The sequence below is a fragment of the Dysidea avara genome, chromosome 15 (assembly GCF_963678975.1).
Source record: "Dysidea avara chromosome 15, odDysAvar1.4, whole genome shotgun sequence".
Classification (NCBI taxonomy): domain Eukaryota; kingdom Metazoa; phylum Porifera; class Demospongiae; order Dictyoceratida; family Dysideidae; genus Dysidea; species Dysidea avara.
Window position 1 is genome coordinate 1,121,821 of NC_089286.1, and position 15,848 is coordinate 1,137,668.

General features: G+C 39.3%; 1 protein-coding gene and 2 long non-coding RNA genes across 12 annotated transcripts in view; 2 read left to right on the plus strand and 1 right to left on the minus strand.

Moving 5' to 3' along the window:
- LOC136245645 (uncharacterized) overlaps positions 1-15,848 on the plus strand; it is an 85,705-nt gene that overhangs the window by 28,545 nt on the left and 41,312 nt on the right. The window lies entirely within an intron of this gene.
- On the minus strand, positions 2,555-6,007 carry LOC136245583 (uncharacterized). 5 transcript variants are annotated; one of them, XR_010695954.1, is made up of 8 exons: positions 5,073-6,007; positions 4,548-5,012; positions 3,770-4,497; positions 3,570-3,713; positions 3,351-3,514; positions 3,110-3,290; positions 2,707-3,054; positions 2,555-2,656 (listed from the first exon to the last, which is right to left on the minus strand). It is a non-coding gene; the product is annotated as an uncharacterized lncRNA (long non-coding RNA). The 5 variants fall into 5 exon arrangements; XR_010695953.1 differs by having other exon boundaries at positions 4,548-4,634; positions 4,689-6,007; XR_010695955.1 differs by having other exon boundaries at positions 3,584-3,713; positions 4,548-6,007.
- On the plus strand, positions 7,577-9,105 carry LOC136245585 (uncharacterized). Of its 5 annotated transcripts, none has more exons than XR_010695957.1 (9): positions 7,578-7,830; positions 7,898-8,066; positions 8,115-8,180; positions 8,227-8,376; positions 8,426-8,491; positions 8,537-8,662; positions 8,712-8,812; positions 8,857-8,902; positions 8,958-9,105. It is a non-coding gene; the product is annotated as an uncharacterized lncRNA (long non-coding RNA). The 5 variants fall into 5 exon arrangements; XR_010695960.1 differs by having other exon boundaries at positions 8,730-8,812; XR_010695958.1 differs by having other exon boundaries at positions 7,898-7,955; positions 8,016-8,066; positions 8,712-8,902.

The window sequence follows — 15,848 nt, forward strand, 5'->3', positions numbered from 1 at the left end:
GACTCCCATTGAAAAGAAAGAAGTTGATGAAGGTATGGATACACAGATAGGTCGGAAAAACCTACCACTCAACAGAAACACCAGGGTTTGTGGTGCATACAGTTACCTCAGTCACAATAAATTATATATGCATACTACACAAGCATCTGTGATATGATCCATAGCAAGGTTTAGTTTAGGCCAAGCAGATATGTTGTTATACTGTGCAAGAGAGATTCTGGCCCAGTTGTAGATAAACAAAGAATGCCAGTAGTTATGGCATGCCCTACATTAAGGTTAAGTGCAGGTCTAGCTGGAATGTCCTATACTAAAGGACAAGTGCAAGAGAATTTCATCTGGCCCAGTTGTAGATTAAATAAAGGTAAATTTGGTATGTACTGCAATGCCAGTAGTTATGGCATGCCCTACATTAAGGTTAAGTGCAGGTCTAGCTGGAATGTCCTATACTAAAGGACAAGTGTAAAAGAATTTCATATGGCAGACATATTTCCAGCTGCAGGTAAAATAAAGGTAGATTTGGTATGCACTGCATTGCAAGTATATATGGCATTCCCTACACTAAGGTTAAGTTAAGGTCTAGTAGAAATGCCCTGCATCAAAGGAAAGGTGCAGGAGGATGCCATATGGTAGGTCCAGTATACCTACTGGAAATCTGTGCCCTATATTTCCTGTACATTTCCTGACCTCGCAGAACCATAGGAAATTTGATTATTTTCCCAGTGCTTCCTTCACTGTTTACGGAGATGATTAAAGTGCCCATACAAATTAATTTTGTAGTACGCAAATGTATTTCAATGGAGTTTCTCTCACAAAGTTATGCGAACTAGTTGGGTTTGTACTGTACATGCAGAGTATGGGTGCCATCACCTGACATATTGTTGAGATGCGCTCTCCCATGTTTTTCTACTTTTTCATAGTATTTTGGAAAGTAAAATAGTGCTTGAAAACATGGGAAATATTTGGAATATTTATATATAAGGTCTACTTTTTTTGCCAACTTAGCTTCAGGTGATTGAGTGTGAGATGGAATATGAGGGGGTAGGTATATTAGTTGGAGTAAATAATTCTGACATATACATCACCTTAATCTCACACACTTCAACAAAGACTCACACTCAATTTACAAAGACTCACATTCTTCTGTAGAACCATTTGCGACTGGGATAAAAATTTTTGATCATAGAAAATACACATTGATCGCTTGATTTCACCTGAAAAAACGAGCCTCGATTCTTGATGATTTAACACATATTTTTGTAAATTCTCGTTTCAGCTTGCGAGCTAGCTCAATCAAAACTTTCTAGGACATCTTGATTGCTCGATGCACAGCAAATTTACCACTTGATCGCTTCATTTAATTTTGATCCCAGTCGCAAATGGTTCTACAGGACTAATGGTAGTGACTGTCAAGCATCGCCAAAAGAGCAGAGAACTATGAGACAAAGTGAGCAAGAGAACTTTGTGAGCAAGAGAACTATGAGACAAAGTTTGTTATTGTAACAAGACATTTTATAATCAGTTTTATTATTAAAGTTTGTTGTTGCAACATGAGACATTACATTTGAAGTTTGTTATTGTTTAACAAGGTTAATAAGTGAAGAGGTGGTAGGGCATTTATTAGAACAAGCGTGGGCTTGTATTACACACACTATCAGTCACATTGACCTCGTGTCAGAGTGAGAGTTTCCCCTCCCTCTCTCCACAAGGTTAAAAATATGTGTCATTAGCTACTGGGGCATCAGTAGCTACAGGAGGCGACGAGGGTTAAGCTGGCTTATTGGCACTATTCGAAGCTGGTTTTGGGCTAAGAACCCCTTCAGGTGGGACAGAAATTCCCTTTTCTTTGTTGTTCCAGTCTAGTGAGTGTGAGTGCTCTTTCACTTTTCCATGAGGTGGCTGGGTATAGTGAAAGAGGGCCCCCTCTCACTCATTCTCCCCCAAGCTGTAGTAATTTAGCTATTTGTATAGTTACTTCTTCCAATTCCAACTCCCTATCCAAGCCAATAAGTTGGCCAGGAGGGCCCAACAAAACAATCTAACGGATCAGCCTACACTTGGTTGCCAAACCTTCTCAAGGTAGGATGTTATTGCAGTTGAAAACACTATGCCAATGAAAAACATGTGAAATGTCAAAAATTTCATTGACAATTTTCACTGCATTTTCATTGCTAATTATCCCGTGAAATGCAATTTCAGTATATTTTCATGACCCCCACCAATGAAAACTTGACATTTCACATGTTTTTCATTGCTAGTAGTGAAAGTTCATGCACTATTATCAACAGTTATATAAACCCCCTGTTTACACAAGAAACCGTACAACAACAAAAATGTTAGAGAGGTAGTTGTCACGTATCATACTAAAAAAGCATTCGACATCATCCATGCTGCTTGCTCTAGGATGATCTGGCTTTAGACTCTTTCTTGCTACTTCTCTCTGATGCCATTCTCTTCCTTCAATGTTGGTGATAAATCTCTTTCGAAAATCCTAAAATGTCTAGGATTCCTGCAACAACATTACATGTAAGTACTTAAATAGAAGTTTATATATGTAAGAATTAATACCTGTTAATTTCAAGTAAACCATGATGCCATTCTCTTCCTTCAATGTTGGTGATAAGTCTCTTTCGAAAATCCTAAAATGTCTTTAGGATTCCTGCAACAACATTACATGTAAGTACTTAAATAGAAGTTTAGAATTAATACCTGTTAACTTCAAGTAAAACAATGTCATAAAACTTCTTTATACCATGGCATTAGTTCGTCTAGTATCATGTTGAGCAAATGGACTTTGAGCGCTGTCGTTCACTGAGCCCACGCTCATCTCCAGCTCTCCTCCAATTCCAAACCACTCTAATGTACCGGGCCTCAAAGTGGTAGCCTTTCTTTTCCATAAAAGTGGCCAACTCGGGATGAAATAAATGCTCTGCATCCAACACATATTGTTTCCCAGACCCTGTTAAGGCAGGGTAAGATGTTGGATTACTGAGTGCCTCCACAAATCTCTCCAACTTAAGACTTTTAGGACCACCGTTTCTCGTGTGGCTAGTAATTCTATACAAGGATACAAATTATCCAAAAAAGTGCATTATAAACTAAAGTAATTTACCTTAAGGAGATGAGCTTCATCCTCTCGTTCATAAAAATTTCATCTGTTGCTGGATGTACTTCTGGAACATACATATGGGCTCTAAAAGGCACCCCATTTTCTTCATAAGCACTAACAACAAAGGCATACTCTAACTGTGCTAGAATAGATCTCAATTGATCATCAAACGACTCACTAACTCCTACATGCAAAATGACAAACATTGAGCAGCCACGTACTAGTCCTAACAAGCTATATTTACCTGTGTGCCAAGTAGAAAATGTGTAGCCAGAAGGAACTGTTCGAACACGCAGTCATTGTATGACATCTCTCCCTGATATATCACATGACCTCAAGCACCATACATATCTTCTCCAATAATTGCTGGATTGAGAATCTCTGCTATCATTTTGCCATTTGGAGATTCTGACAAAATACGCACATATTATCAATCAATGCATTGTAATACATACAATATTACTATTTGGTGCTAACATAGCAATAAACTTCTTGGAGGATAGCCTGCTGTACTTCCTACGAACATCTGCTCGAATCTGCAGTACACTTAGGGGTCGTGTGTATCCCTTCATACGTAGGTAATTAAACTCCCCGTCACTCACAAAGCCTAGAGGTATAAAATGATATATACTTCATACATATAGCACTCTATTATTTACATACCTGATACTTTCATCCCATGGGAGACCATTGTTCTACATAAAGCCGAAATCAACCTACGCATATCCAAGACCAGCATACGGTAAACACTGGACTGGCAGTGCATAAGGTTTTTTATTATGACGATCTGATGAACACAAAAATGTGCATAGCAGGAGTTCGCCTGAAATGCACAGTCCTTTCCACAAAATTCAGTAGCTGCTTCCTAATAGCTAATTTCCTTGGAATGTTATGCTGTTCAAACAGTCTAAGGACACAGCAGCTGACACATGCCAGCAGTTCATGATGAATGTTACATCCTTCACTGATGAGAGTTTTGAGCTCTTCAATGTTCCAAGACAGATTGAACATAGCAGAATGACCACTCTTCAACTTGCCTTCATATATTCATTATTGACTTTCAGAAGTTCTGATAAAGAGCATATTTATTTACAATTACTCGATGAGATAAACTGCAAGTCCTCTCTTCAACTACGTATTCCAGCCACCAAAAGTAACTCACTCCCAATTTATTCTGCTGACCCCTGCCTAATTCCAATAGCATTTATCCTTTCAATCCTCTGGCAAAACTCAGTATACTGATGCTGTAGTCTTCCGTTACCCAAGTCCACATTGCCTGATCATTGTCCACTAACAGGCTGGCATAAGCCTTTGAGAACATCTGTTCCGTCACCCTTTATCCACCATTGAGCATCAAGATTCAAGGAAACCAATTCCTCCAATACTGCCATCTGTATGAAATAGTGTAATTCCGACATTCAATAATATACACTATACCTACCTGAATTTCAGGACCTGTAGTAAAATGTCCAGAAGCAATGTCTCTACGAATCGTTCTTTCGGACAGTGCAGGAATATTTACCAAAGCCTAAAACAGTTGAGCATGCTTACATATGCATGGTAGCACATATAAAAAAGTAACCTTGGAGGGATCCATGGTTGAAATGCTCTGTTGAGATAGGCATACCTGACTTATAGGGCAGTAGCTCCATAGAGGCCCACTGAATATTTTGAACCATTTGGTTCCAAAAAGCACGTACATTGTCTGAAGCCAAGAGTGATAGTCAACTGGGCATTTAACCTATGTACCTCTTCGATATGTCCAGCAGTAAAAAGGTTCACCATGTATTGAATCAATCCCATGGGCATCCTTTTGGCTGGCAAAAGAGTATCTGATTGATCAGATCAGATGAATGTGTGCCATCACAGATGTAGGCCACTGCGCCGTAAGCCTTCATACTCGCATCTATAAATACATGAAGAGTCGGCTGATCAGTGAGCAGCTGCAGTCGTACACTATCCTCACCGGTGTGGTTGCCGATTCCTTCTTGACAGCATGATGTGGAATAAAATGGCCGTTCTGAGGTACATCAGATTCTTGGGCTCTTTCTATGAAACCTCGGCTGAGCTGGTCTGTGATGATGGCACCATATGTCTTCAAAAGATCTAGCGTCTGAGCTAATTTGCGTGCAAGAGACCGTGCCCTCTTTTCACATACACTATGGTTTGAGGGCAGTGGAGGGTGGTCAGTCTTCCAAGGAAATCCAACAATGTATGAGCCATCTGCATCTCAACAGACTAAAGAGTCAATAAAGGTTCTGATCTGTTCTGCACTGGTTGCCTTGGATTGTGTGGTGAGTGATGTACCCATTTGTTCTATGTCCCAAAACCTTGTGTCGTTACATTGCATAACTGCCATGTGAAGTATGTCAATGTCTGCATCACTGTGTGAAGAGGAAAGGGGACCAGACAGAAGATAGCCAATCTTGGACTCTACGGCGGTGGGACCGTTGCCACGGATTATCTTATCTTGAACGAGATTCCAATAGAAATCTGCACCAATCAGCAAGGTGATCTCAAACTGGTTGTCACTTCCAACTGGGTGTGCAAGCTGAAGGCCATGAAGGTATGGGTATTGATCCCCCGGGAGAGGTATTGCATTCTGAAGAGGTGCCGCAATCTTTGGAACAACCAGTACTGAAATCGGGACTTCTCCACCGTCGTTGGTTAGTATTGCAATTGAAGCTGATTGCAATTCTCTTAGTACGGCTTCTCCCCCAAATGTAGATATGCATATTCTCTGGCGTTTGCACGTTTCTACCTTGAAGCTGTCTGAAAGCTTATGGGTCATGAAGGACCTTTGTGCACCCTCATCAAATAATATTTGTGCCTTGCAATGATTGAGTCCTGAACGTATTTCAGCTATGGCAGTATTTAAAAGGCAGGATGTATTGCCAGACAGCAGGTTCGTCCCTGGTAACTTGGACGGGACTGAAACTGTTACAGAAGCAGTTATATCTTCTGGTGAATTCTACTGGTTAGGTGGAGGTGCAGATTCTTGTTTCATCTGTTTGTCCTGGTCCTTGTCTGTTGTAGTCTCACATAGGCTAGAGTGGTATTTCCCTCTGCAATGTCTACACCGTGCCTTTAATCTCACTGGGCAACTCTGTGGCAACCCAAACAATTAAAGTACAGATTGCTCTTACGAACAATTTCCATTCTTCTTCTTGGGTCAGTGACGGTGTTGCAAGCAAATGAGGAATGGTCCGTTGAATTACAGTAGGTACAGCATGACGACTTTGGTTGCTGAGTCCGTGGTTTAAACTTGTTGGCTCCTGTGAAGAGCGAGGTTGTTGGCATAGTTGACAAGGTACTGTCTGGTGATTCGGGTGTGCATTCGAGTAATTCCACTGACTCAAGCACTCTGAGCTTCCTTCTTGTAAATCAGTGATTGGCCACTCTGGGTCAGTGTGAGCACGAGCAAGGTTTCGGCAGATTTCTGGTGGAAGCTTCCCAAGAATAATGGGGACCAACAGGGCTCCGTAAGAGTTCTCAGATTATTCAAGTGCTGTCAGTCCTCTTATGTGACTCTCCACAGTGTCATGAAAGAGTCTCAAGCTAGATAGAGTATTTAATGGTTTGGGAGTGTTCACCAAGGTGTGCATGTGTACGTTTATTATTTTCTGGGGTTGTCCAAAACGCACCTTCAGGAGTGCTACCGCATCGTCATAATTAGCACTTGTCAAAGAATTGCACGAGATGCTTCCCCCTGTATCTGGGCTTGGAAGATAATTGAATTTCTGTACACCATCCAGGGTGGAGTTATAGAGTTGACAGCTGCCTCAAACGAGTCCCAGAAACTCTGCCACACAAGGGGGTCCCCCAGAGAAGGTAGGCAGGTTTAATTTAGGCAGTCAACTCACAGACTGTCTAGTAGTGGCTGGGTAGCTGGCACTGCCACTGTTGGCTGTTGAAGTGGCACAAACTCTGCAGTAGACACATTTAGTACGGTAGGTGGTAAACATATTAAGGGTCCTCTTAATTGCCTCTTGAGTGGCTGCAGATTCAACAATTTCTGCTTCTAGTTCATGTGATTGTGTTGGCAATTTCTTGGTCCACTTGTTTCAACGCTGCACGCTCATTAAATTGTTCTATTGAATTGGTTAGAGTAGCGATGTCTTTCTCAATAGGTGTGCTCTCCGAGTCAATAATGGCATCCACCTTCTAAATGAGGCGCGTTAAATGGGATAGAAATCCTTTCCGCGATGTTGCAATTCCTCCATTCTCGTTCTGAAACAAAAAAAATAAAAACAGTCACTGTGGATAGTTTGCTCGCCTTAGAAGGTACCGTTATCAAAGTCATGTGCCACGGTACAACAGCTTCTGCGTGGTTGGTTAGAAAAGTAGCGGGAGATCGACGATAGACGAACAAACAACTGCTCACAGCACCGGAAAGTTGACCGGTTCTCGTCTCAGCTCTCAGACAACGAGGGAGGAATGATGCTCTTATTTGCTCACGTGATACAACACAATGAAAATACAAACCCACAATCCTAACTTAATACAATGGCAAATAGTAAACTCTAAAATATAGTTCAGTTCAATCCGTGACATTACAGACCAAGACAGAGACTGGTGGCAAACGTCAAAATTTATTTTCGTGACTCGGCAAATGATGGGGTTGTAAAAGTCTCACGATCGACCACTACTGTTCATAGGTGAGTCCAGGACACTTCTGGCCATTGTGATCGGCAACAAGAAAGACGCATCCTAAAAGTCTGGATGTAAGTGCATGAATTTAATTAGAATATCTTGCTTTTAAGTATCCCCGTGCGTATACGTAATGTGTAGATTTTAGCATGGGTGAGTAGTTGTATTCTGTTGGCGATATTTTGGCACTGTTCCTGAGGTCAGTTGTTTGATGCTTTGCGCAAAGTCAGTGTTATAGGATGGTGATACTATTTCACAGGCCATGTTGAGCTTCTCTTGTGTCTGCAATCATCTCGTCCTCCCTGCTCCTGTAAGAGAATATCCCTATATTGTACAACCTGTGATTACTTTTTTACAGACCATTCATCCTCCCAAGGAAGTTCATTGGTGATCATCAGTTCACCACCTGTTGACAACAGCCATTGTAAGCACGCCATACTTGCTTTGAATTGCTATCACTTTTCTTACAGGTTGTATACTTCTGAAGGACTTAGACCATTTAAAAAGGTCTGACTGATTGTTTCGGTGTTAATACAGCTTGTGGAGCTTTGCTACATTTAACAACTGGTATGTACGCCTATAGTAGATGTGTCAGGACAGTTCTCTATTGACTAGCAATTGTAAGTGCACTTAGTCTGCATTGTAAAATTATATTTACCTTCTTTCAAGGACTGCTGTGTGTTGTGGGACCTCATCTCAGGTCTCCGAAATCGTTCTGATTACCAGCAACTGCAAGTGCGTTAAGTTTACATTGTACAATTGTATTTACCTTCTTTCAAGGACCATTGTATTTTGTGGGACCTCGTCTCAGTTCTCCAAGATCATTCTGATTGCCAGCAACTCAGAGTACTCAAGGAAATGGGACCTCGTCACAGTTCTCCCAGATACTTCTATTTGCCAGCAACTGTAAGTGCACAAGTCTGCTTTGTACAAATTATATTTACCTTCTTTCAAGGACTGCTGTGTCTTGTAGGACGTTGTCTCAGTTCATTCCAGGACTGCTGTATCTTGAGACCGCATCACAGTTCTCCAAGATCTTTCTTATTGCCAGCAACTGTAAGTACACTAAATCTGCATTGTACAAATTGTATTCTTTCAAGGACCGCTGTGTCTTGTGGGACCTCGTATCATTTCTCCAACTAAACTGTAAGTGCACAGCGTTAAATTTTCGCATTCGATAAATTGTATTACTTTCATTCAGGGTGAAATACAGGACTGACCTGTGGGCCTTCAGCAAGGGACCAATACTACACAGCTGAAATTCCAGGACGATGTTAGTTGATAAAAACAAATTTTTTGTAGTGTAATTTTAAAAATGTGTTAAAAGATTCCATAAATGTGCAAAGTTATACGGTCAAAGCCGCTTAAAGAGCAGTAATCTACGGGACAAACTGAATTGTACTACCGTATATTGCAAATCTTCTGAGGTGGAAAAGCTTCGCGGATTTTGCGGTTTTGTCCAACCACGAAAGTTTTCCTGCGAATTTCCCGCTTTTAATATAACAGCAAGTATAATCATGCAACCGCAAAACTTTTCCACCTCGAAAGATTTGCAATATACGGTATGTGAAACGTGACTATGTGATTCTACTGGGTGATACTACAGGGGCCATTAGCTTACCAATTAGCAATATTGCAGCCCATCTCCTTGTTTGGTCTGACATATGTCAGATGAAAGTAGGCATATGGTTCTCCCCTGCACTGTTGTTGTAGTTAACATAACCGCAATTTTCTGTTGCTATGTAGGAGATAAACAGGCTAGGTGGGACTACTGTATATCATAGTGTAAACAGGAGTTTGGAGGCTAATAGTGTTACTGGCTGATTGACTGGCAGGCATGTCAGGTCAACCACTATGTTGGCCTGACATTTGGCTGGGCGTTTTTGAAAAATTATAATCATCTCTGAAATGATACAGATCTGTAGGCTTATAAAGTGGTCCCAAGACGGCTATGACAGGCAAACGCCCACGATTAGCGTAGATGTTTATAGTACGGGTATATAGCTGGAAAACTACAGTGCCACGGATACATCCCAAAAATGCTGTGTGACATGCTGTACCGCAGTGCCATTTCTCCACACATACAAGTTTGTTATAGAAAGTGCACTTGCTCATCAAGACTCACAGTCTCATTCTTTTCTAGCCACCACAAGTGGTATGCGTTACTCACAATCCTATTTAGTATAAAAACTCAATGAAAACAGTGTGTTAGATATATTATTACATTTCAAATACATTAATTTTGTGTTTATGTGTAGTAGTTGGGATGCATTGACTTATTCTTGCAGATTGCAATAATAGGAAGACAAAAGCAAGGTTAGCTACTTGAGATACATGAAAGCAAAATATGGCATAAGTGCATTAACACAATGAAGAATCCAAATGCACATACTTTCTTGCTGTTCTCATTCATATACTCTAATAGAACAGTTGCCGTAATACATTGACCTTCCGAAATTCTGAGCAAAATTGGGAAACCACAATTCAATTCTCCACCTAACTTGCCACCCAGGTTCTACATGCCTATCAAATTTGAGTTTGTTAGAAAAATTGGCACTTTCAAGTTCTCTCTAGGGTGTTGTATTCATATAGCACCCTGAAATAGGGTGTTGTATTCATATAGCACCCTGAAATAGGGTGTTGTGATGATCCTTTTGAGGTGTTGATAAGAAAACAGTGTTGCAGCAGCAACTTATCCTAAGAGGTGCATTCATAGCACCCCGACACAAGGTGCTGCAGAACTAAAAAGGGTGTTGCAACATGTAAATTTGGGGTGTTAGGGAAAAGGCAACACCCATTGGGTGCAGTTGTAACACTTTTCACTTTCAAGGAGTGCGGTCTCAACACCCCTTTGTTTTTCCAGTTAAAAGGGGGTGTTGCAAGTGCACCCGAATTTTAACAGTGCATGCACATCAGAAATCCTGTTGGTTCACAGTTGCTTGAATCTCAGAGACTTTGTTGACAATACCCTAAGCAGTAGTAAAACAGAAAATGGTATATGTTTACAAATTTGAGCATATTTTTAGGTAATTGATCATGAGGGGTAGCAAAACAGCCACTCTTCTGTAATCTCCTGCCAGGTTCCTTTCTTGTTTTTTGATTAGTGTAGGTATTAGTCTGGATGTTGAAGGGTGATACTTGGAAAATAATGGTACCAAGATAAATTTCATATCATTAGTTGCAGAATTTTCTGGAGGACAACATATCCAAAATCGTTATAAATCGTTATGGATGTTTGAAGTGCAACAAGGCATTAACCTCCAAAAATTTAAAATGTGTGTTGCTGATTATAACTCAATGTGTACAGGGAGTGTATAAACAGTGGAATGGACTACTGGAATGGAATTTTTTAAAGTTTAATATCATTTTTTACATCTAAATAAGTGCAACTCCTCCCTTTAAGTAAGCAAATAAATAGGATTCCCCTTGAAGTCAGCTCTTTTAGCATACTTTTCCTCACCACAACACTTGTATGACTTAAACTCAGTACTTGTCTGCAACTAACTGTCTTAATGAAGGTTCAGTTCAGTGTACAATGTGGCACTGCCACAACAAACTTTGGCTTAAATTTGTTTTCTGACATAGCTAATTGTGTAAAAGGCTCATTATAAATGCTTACAAGATAGTCCCGTTTCACTTTACCCAAAGATTTACGCTTAGGCTCCTAGGTTAGTGGTAAACACCTTGTACACTTCTGTGTTTGCCCTCCAGTGCCTAACTGGTAAAGTTGATAATAAATAAATGAATACTTCATTATACAGTGAATGTACGTTTCAGGGGCGGATCCAGGGGGGCTTTGGGGGCTGAAGCCCCCCCCCTTCACATTTAGGCTTTACTTGATCAATATGCTGAGTATTGTAATGAAATTTTGTCTTAGCATAATTATATGATCACTAATAATACAAATACTCATAAAACCACCTTATAAACATCTTTCCAAGGTATTATCAGTGGATTTTTGCTAAAGTTTATGCAACAAGGATCCGGATCAGCATTGGAGGTGTACAAGATCGAGATACTCTAATAGAGCAGCTAGCTAACTACTCTAATAGAACATTCACTAGAAACATGTAGTTGGTTCTGTTATGGAATTTTTCCAAATCTGCCTGCACCTATACATACAATGAAGTGCATTGGTCTGTTTAAAGGGCTTCATTCTGCTTGTGTAGTTAATATGTATGGAAATACTTAATTCAGGTACACAATTTCCATTGAAAATGCTCTCAGATTCAATCTTGTATTGTTCAAATTTCAAAATTTTCCATTTTCAACATAACATACACCTATTCAGTGTTGTGCAATTGTGAGAAGGGTGCATCATGTACTTGGTTGTCTGTACCTACTCAAACTTTTCCATTCCTACTCAAACTTTTCCATTAGCAAAATGCTTCAGAGAGACCTATATAATCTAAAGGCAGTATATAAAATATCTACAGATATGAATTTTATGTGGAAATGTCTCCAAATTGCAGTATTTTAGCATCTATTTTTCAAAATTTTCCTGGGGGAGCATGCCCCCAGACCCCCCTAGTTCCAGCATGCTTCGCATGCTGGGAAGTGTGCTTCACACACCTCTACCCAAGAGATTAGTACCTTGAGTTAGACCCCCCCTTTTATAAATCCTAGATCCGCCCCTGCTTTTTACAATGCATAGCTACATGTAATCAGCTAGCTAGCTAGCTAACTTTTTATCATTTGGGAACAAGCGTTAAGTCATCATCAGTATTCCCAATAAACCGCTTATGCAACTGACTTTACAGTATATTACATTGGTAAACTTTGTGAGGTGAATTATGTTAAAAGAGCTGACTTCAAGGGGAATCCTATTTATTTGCTTACTTAAGGTGAGTGGTTGTACTTATTTGGATATAAAAACTGATATTGAACTTTAAAAAATCCCATTCCCACCATTCCAGTAGTCCATTCCACTGTATATACACAGAAAAGCTGCAAATGATGCAATACTAATAGATCGTATTCCAAATGACATCATACGAATTTTCTATTTGGGGGACTCTTATAGTTTCGAGTATTATCGCCAATGGTGATTGAGATTTCTAAGCTTGATATAAAGGTTAACAGACAAGATATTGAGATGAAACTACCAGGTTTGGTTATTACAGCAAATAAATAATAGTATTTCTTCTAAACTTTGAAAACCAGCTGAAAATTCTAACCCGGCGTTAGAGAATAGGTTTTATACCCTTATAACTGTACCTGTTGTCAATATCTTCTTCCAGGATTGAATAGTGATTTGAATCTTATTAAGCCACATTGGAACTCTCACTCGAAGTTGTTAGAATACCCCAAATAGCCACAGCCATTTTATTTCATGACGTCATTTGGAATACGGTCTATGGTCAGTGCACTAGTGTTGTTCCAGTACCAGCTTGTTATTTCAGTTCCAGTTCCAGTTCTAGAATCATAAACCTTTGGAATTACAGTTCCAGTTCCAGTCTAAAACTATAACTGTTAGAATTACAGTTTCAGTTGTGGAACCATAACCTTTAGAATTATAGTTCCAGTTCCAGTTCTAGTTCTAGAACTACAACCTTTAAGATATCAGTTCTGTTTTTAGTTCTGCATAATTAGTTTAGTGCTCCATTTCTAAAACAATGCACAGTGTGCGCTAAACTATGGGTTTTGATTTGATTGTGTTATGTATCTAGGCAGAGCAACTACTACAAAACTAACTATACATGCAAGGCATTGATGCTCCAAGGCTTTGATTATAGGGTGATTTGAAGTTAATATCAAACATTAAACTAGATATAAACACATTTCGGAATGACAGAAACACCTAGGTAGTGAGAATTATTGGTTTCACTTCAGTGTTGCATTGGGTGTATACAATCACTGGACTGGATCGTGGACTGGACCGGTGGACAAGCAATGGACTGGACTAGTGCATGGACTGAACAAGTTTCTTTCTTTTTATTGCAGTATTTAGGAAACTGGTTGTATATAACTACAGTATTTTTCCACAGCAACACTAAATTTAGGCTATACATGTAGGTGGACCTGTCAACTTACAGCTTGTATATGGAAAGGCAAGATCGACAGATAAACTACAGCTACTTAATATTGCTTATTCAAATGCCCATAGTTTGTGTTAGAGGATGCATGTCACTACTATAATATTAAATGTTAAGAACAAGAAGGATGGTGGACACAGAGCTAAGAGTTTAACTGCAAATGGAGTATTTAATACTTTAATTTTTAACAGCTATTTTGCATGTGTTTCAAGATTGACTACCAAACAATTCCTTCTCAAAACATTAACACAAGTTGTTATTTATAAACAACCCTAGAAAAATGAACAAACAATGCAGGTGGGCAAAGTTCATAGGTTCATTTGCATATTCTACACATGTGTAGCTCTTTTATAACTAAGTTCAATATCTCAAAAGCATGAAAGTTTAAAGCCAAAATTGTCTTCAGAAACAAGAAAGAATTAACTCTAACAATGCAATGGTTTCTCCAAGCCTGAATACTATATAAGGCATGAGTCCAGTTGTTCAGTCCTGCAGTTCAGCCCAGTGTTTCTAGCTATATAACCTTTTGCATCATTCTATTGAATACTTATCAGTTCTTGCTTTTATCAGCACACTAACTGTAGTCGTGTAATGAGCATTGTATTTGCTATTTTTATTGATAATAACTAAATGATTATGACCAACTTCAGTTCCAGTATTAGTTCCAGTACTTGATCAATTTTCATATTAGTTCCAGTTCTAGTTCCAGTATTTAGGAAAATTAATTATTGTTCCAGTATTGAGAAAAGTAAAATTATTGTTCCAGTTCCAATTCTAGTTCTAGAATTGGAACTAAATTAAATTGGAATTCCAGTTCTAGAACTGGAATTAAATTTAATTTAGTTCGAATTCCAGTTCTAGAACTGGAATTAAATTTAATTTAGTTCCGCAGAACTGGAACTAAATTAAATTGCTGGTATTGGAATTACTTTTAGTTCCAGTACTGAGAACTGGAACAACAATACAGTGCACCACATTAAGGCACAATAAACAAAGTGGTGACATGCATATAATTATATTATAGAATAAAATGTGCAAGTACAGAGACAAATGTTTTGCCATTAGGGTATAATGGACAAGGAATGATTCTCTCTTAGATGATCAAGACTATTCAATAGCAATACCTGGTGTGAATAAAGAGTAGGATTTATAAATCTACCAGGTATAAAGGTCAGGTCTAGCTTCACTTAAATATCTGTAATTTCTTTGTCACTACACTGTAAAAAGTGGCTAGTTGTTTTAGCACATTGCCGTGAGAATTATGCATCTATGAACTGTGTAATATTTGCTAACCTATTGCTATTAATACTCCTGGGTGTGCTCTTTTAGCAAGTGGTTGCCATAATTACCACCATTTCATGTAATATTAACACCAGCTATAGCTATTATAATATAGTGTACTCCTTATGTTCAAAATGTTGAAGTGAAATTAACACCCATTCTTTCTCATTGCTTACCACAGCTTGCTGGTATAACACGGCAGCTCATGCAACGACGGAAACCGAATGCCACAATTGTTTGTTTCAGCCCAACGTGCAACATGCAGTTTGATTTCTCAATGGTGAACTCAAGATATTGTATCGTGGGTGCTTGTAGCCAAGGAGGTCGCCAAACAATGGAAGATGTTATTAAAGTTGAAATAAACACTGGAGAACAAGCTTGCTTCTTAGCCGTTTTTGATGGCCATGGCGGAAGGGAAGCTGCCCAATATACCCGTGATCATCTTTGGGACAATATCAAGTCTGTACGTGAATATAAAAGTAGCGAACCGCAAGATATTTGTAAGGCAATCACAACTGGATTTATTCAAACTCACGATGGAATGCGTAAGGTTGTAAGTAACTGGATTTCGAAATATGATGGATATCCCAGCACGTCTGGAACTACGGCCTCATGCGTTATACTTCGAAGCGTAGACAGCAAATTGATATATATTGCTAATGTTGGCGACTCCCAAGTAGTCATAGGTAGAGCAAGTAGTAACTGTGATGAGACCAAACTAACAGCAGAGGTGATAACTAAAAACCACAAACCTGATGACAAGGAGGAGGCTAGGC